This window comes from Tachyglossus aculeatus, chromosome 17 (assembly GCF_015852505.1).
Source record: "Tachyglossus aculeatus isolate mTacAcu1 chromosome 17, mTacAcu1.pri, whole genome shotgun sequence".
NCBI lineage: Eukaryota > Metazoa > Chordata > Mammalia > Monotremata > Tachyglossidae > Tachyglossus > Tachyglossus aculeatus.
The window spans coordinates 13,687,412-13,692,454 of record NC_052082.1 but is presented as its reverse complement, the minus strand read 5'-3'; the positions used below and the strand labels follow the sequence as shown (position 1 = coordinate 13,692,454).

Here is a 5,043-nt window from a genome sequence, read left to right as displayed (position 1 = left end):
TTCTCCCCAAGAAGCAAGAGACTTAGCAAAGTCGATCAAGGGGAAATTAAAAACACAAATGGAAACCAGCCCATGAAAAGAGAGACCCAAAGCTAGGGAGATGGAAACTCACTGAATTAAAATGAAATGGATTTTTTAAAAAGCAGTAAAAAGATCATGAATGAAAAATGAAGCACAAATCGTGTGAGCGGCAATAATAGGGTAGGCTCTGTTGGCTTTCTGAAGGAATCATATTGGAACAAAGTGAGACACTTCAAGAAATGGCAATGAATCAATCAGTGGTATTTATTGTCCCCTCCCAGGGTCACAACTGGAGAGTTTCCAGTCCTCTACCAGTCTTGGTTATGGGAGGGAGAGTCAGGCAGAGGCCTACCCATTCCATTTCTAGCTTGGGCAGTGGCTAGCGAGTGGAAGGCAATCTGCTACAAGTCAAAACTCACCTGTGCTAGGCAGCAGTAGCATGGGAGAGAGTCGAGAGCAGATACTCGAGTTTACTGCGTGGAAGGTGGCAATGGTAAACCACTTCCGTATTTTTTTCCAGGAAAACTCCATGGCTATGCTACCAGAATGATTGCAGCTGGAGAGCGGGGCGTTCTGGGAGAGATGTGTCTGTGGTGTCACTATGGGTCGGAAACAACTCAACGGCATAAGACAAGACAGGTTTTTATTGAATGCTCACTATGTGCAGAGCACTTTTCAAAGTGTTTGAAGAAGTACAATACGATAGTGTCACTAGGACCCCAACCCTGCCCAAGAGGAATTTACAGTTTAGCGGAGGAGACACACATTAAAATAAATTATAGATAAGGGAAACGTCAGAGTTCAATGATATGTACATAAATGCTGTTGGGTTGGGGTGAATAATAAGTGCTTTATTAATAACAATAACCACTTTTTGTTGTGTGATCTTGTTCAACTCACTTAACGTCTCTGGGCCTCAGTTACCTCATCTGTTCAATGGTGATTGAAACTGTGAACCTTATGTGGGACAGAGGCCGTGTCCAAGCTGATTAGCTTCTATCTACCCTAGTACTTAGTACAGAGCCTGGCACAGAGTAACTGCTTAACAAATATAATAATAATAATATTTACTATGTGTGCATATTAAGTGCCAAGCACTGTACTAAGCACTGGATTAGATTCAAGATAATCAGATCAGACATAGTCTCTGTCCCACATGGGACTCACAATTTTAGGGAAAATTCAGATAGTCCAATGACCCAGGCAAGCTGAGACAAGGTGCAGAGATACAGGGAGAGGAGACTGGGGAAACATGTCTCACCCTACCAGTGTTACTGTGATAACAATAAACAATAACAATAATGATGGTATTTGTTAAGTGCTTACTATGTGTCAAGCACTGTTCTAAGCGCTGGGGTAGATACCACCTAATCAGGTCGGACACAGTCCCTGTCCCACATGGGGCTCACAATCTTAATCCCCATTTTACAGATGAGATAACTGAGGCCCAGAGAAGTTAAGAGATTTGCCCAAGGTCACACAGCAGGCAAGTGCAGAGCCAGGATTAGAACCCACGATCTTCTGATTCCCAGGCTCTATCCAATACACCGTGCTGTTTCATATACACATAATGTCTATGTGGGTCTGTGGCTGCACAGGGCAAGTAAAGTGGAGACCTGAACCATAATTATGAGATGATTTTGGTCATTCTCAATGGAATCTGAAGATGACACGGGTAATGGTGAGGTCATAGCCGAGGGTGCAAATATGACGTGATGAGGGCGACGAGTGACTATCTTTCCCGCTTTGTGCGAATGTGGAAAAGTCGATCCTTGTAATCTGCCAGATTCAGTTCTGCTTTCATTTGTCTCTCCTGATAGCTTGTTCTTCCCAGAGCCTGACTTCCAAGTCAGACTCCCTATTTCTGACTACTGACACTAAAAGAAGCTCGATCCAATCCATGTTGCTGCCCCCCTCCTCAAAAATCTCTGATGCTAGCCCATCCAACCCCACAGCAACAATATCCACATCAAACAGTATGTCCCTATCATACTGTCCTAAAATCACATCTCCTCCAAGAGGCCTTCCCAGACTAAACCCTTTAATCTCCTATCTGCCCTCCCATCTGCATTGACTATGAACTTGGCCATCTCCCTTAAATACCTTGACTCTCACCCCAGCCCCACAATACTTAAGTAAATACTCTTATACTCCACTTTCCCTATCTCTAGTCTAATATCTGTGAGCTCTTTGTGGGCAGGAATTATATCTACCAACTCTCTTATTTTGTACTCTCCCAAATGCTTAGAAAAAGTGTTCTGCAAGCAGTAAGCGCTCAACAGATGCCACTGATTAATTGCTGATCATATGGGCTCGAATATAAAATCCACATTTGCCCATGGCTCACTTTCTCTTTTCCATTATCAGTAGCTGGAATCTTAATTTGGAGTAACTTTCTGAAGCTAGAACTTCATAAAATAAATTGTTCATGAATAAGCATAAGCTCACAGACATCTCTAAATCCAATAAGCCCTAAACAATCTAATTAATGGCCTCTCTTTCCTATCCCCTGTCTCTTCTCATGAATATACTTTGCCGTGAGAATTTCCTTGAGAACAGGAAAGGACAAGAGAAGCAGCATGGTGTAGTGGATAGAGCCTGTGCCTGGGAATCAAAATGTCATAGATTCTAATCTCAGCTCTGTCACTTGTCTCCTGTGTGACCTTGAGCAAATCACTTCACTCTCTGAGCCTCAGTTACTTTATCTGTAAAATGGGGATGGAGATTGTGAACCCCACGTGGGACAACAGAATGTGTCTAACCCGATTTGCTTGTATCCGTCTCAGTGCTTAGAACAGTGCCTGGCACATAGTAAGCCCTTAACAAATACCGTGATGATGATGATGATGATGATGATGATGATGATGATGATTAAGTTGCAGGAGAAAGGGGTAAGATACCAAATATGGACAAAGTCAATGCAGATTTTGTGGGTAACAGAGATAGGTTGTTGGCCACGTGGCTTAGTGGCAAGAGTGCAGGCCTGGGAATTGGAGTAACCTAGGTTCTATTCTGGCTCTGCCACTTATCTGCTATGTGACCTTGTGCAAACCACCTCACTTCTTTGTTCTCTGTTTCCTCATCTATAAAATGGTGATTTAATACTTTCCTCCCTCCTACTTAGACTGTGAGCATCATGAGAGGTAAGGACTGGGCCCAACCCGATTGTCTTGTATCTACCCGCTTGGCACATAGAAAGCACTTAACAAATACCGTAACTATTATTATTTTAGATAGTGATATGATATGATAGTGAGACTGGCACAGAGGACCAGAAGCCCATGCCAACAAAACATGCTGAAACCACTTCCCATTTATTCAATTTCTTGTTCCTCCTCGCTAAATCTAAGGGTCTTTATTCTGGCCTAGTTCTCCTTGACTTCTCAGCTACCTTTCACACTGTTGACTATCCCCACTTCAAGAAACTCTCTCTTGCCTTGGTTTTACCAACATGGTACTCTCCTGGAACTTTCCTACCTGTTTATTCGTGCCTTCTCAGTCCCCTTTGCTATTTATTCTCCCTTCATCCTTTAACTATAAGTGCCCTTTGGGAAGCAGCACTGCATAGTGGAAAGATCCTAGGCCTGCAGGACCCAGTTCTAAACCCAGCTCAACTATGGTCAGTGAGACCTTGGGCAAGTCACTTTACCTCTTCAAGTAATGAAATGGGCATGAGTGGACTTATAATTACAGCATTTCTGTTCCCTCTTCTTTGTCCTTTGTGTACAGCTGGTTCATCTGGTGACTAATTTATTGCACCTATAGGTCTGCCTTCAGTACATCGCTAAGGTTAGAAGCTGTTATGTTTTACTAAATGCAATCCTTTAGGAAGTGAAAATCTTTCCGTCAGAATCAGTCAAGGCTTCGTTGTTGTTTTTCACAGCCTGTTTGAAAGAGGCAATAAGAAATAAGTGTTATTAACTCACTTTCCATGTTAGATGGCCTATGGGAGAGTGTTTCTGATGCTTTCTACCATTTCTACCATGATAAACAGTGTGGCTTAGCGGAAAGAGCATGGGCTTGGGAGTCAGAGGTCGTGGGTTGTAATTCCGGCACCACCACTTATCAGCTGTGTGACTTTGGGCAAGTCACTTAATTTCTCTGTGCCTCAGTTACCTCATCTGTAAAATGGAGATTAAGAGTGTGAGCCCCACGTGGGACAATCTGATTATCTTGCAATTACCCCAGCACTTAGAACAGTGCTTGGCACATAGTAAGTGCTTAACAAATACCATAATTATTATTATCATTATTATTTTTTGTAATTATGATCACTACTTTTATCTACAATGCACGCACACACATACGCACACGCAGGAAAACACACCTGTTATAAATTTCTTGAATAACAGCCCTCAGAGCTGTACTGAGGCAGCAATGGTGAGGAAAAGATGCTGTCAAACTACGGGTCCATTTTCTCCAATCGAGCCTCTTGCAGATTGCTGAAGCATAACTAACAGAGGAGTAGCATCCACTGACTGCAGCTGAGAAAGGACATGGCACCTCATCCTCCCCTATTTGGTTCAGTTGCGAGAGATGTTCCAAGGGCTCTTTCATTCGCTTCCTTGACCCGAATGCTTCATCCAGTTCATCAGCTTTTGACCCTTAAGAGAGATCTATATGCCATTTGGAGTTCCACCCCACTTCAGCCAATCTTCAATGCTACTGCCAAAGCGGGTTCTCCGCCACTCTTTAAGACCACGTCACATCCTTCTTTGAAGCCAAGCCAGGCAACGGCTTTCCAAAGTCCTAAAAGTTAAAATCAAATGTATCTCATTTTTAAGTCCTCTTTGCCGCACCACAGCCTACTCCCCACTTTCACTTCTTATACTCTGCCGTTTCCCCTGTTGGTAATTTATTTTAATGTCTGTCTCACCCTACCTAATTGTAAACACCCTGGGGGTAGGGATTGTGTGTAGCAATGCTATTGCATTGTACCTCCCAAGTGCTTAGACTAGTGCTCTGCACACAGTGTAAGCACTCAATAAATACAAATGATTGATTGATTCCAGAAATAGAAAA

The 5,043-nt window shown here is 42.9% G+C and overlaps 1 non-coding gene across 1 annotated transcript; it reads left to right on the top strand.

The window, feature by feature from the left end:
* The first annotated feature begins 292 nt into the window (after window positions 1–292).
* Window positions 293–430, top strand: LOC119939900. The gene has a single exon (XR_005454853.1). It is a non-coding gene; the product is annotated as a small nucleolar RNA SNORA7 (small nucleolar RNA).
* Window positions 431–5,043: the final 4,613 nt, after the last annotated feature.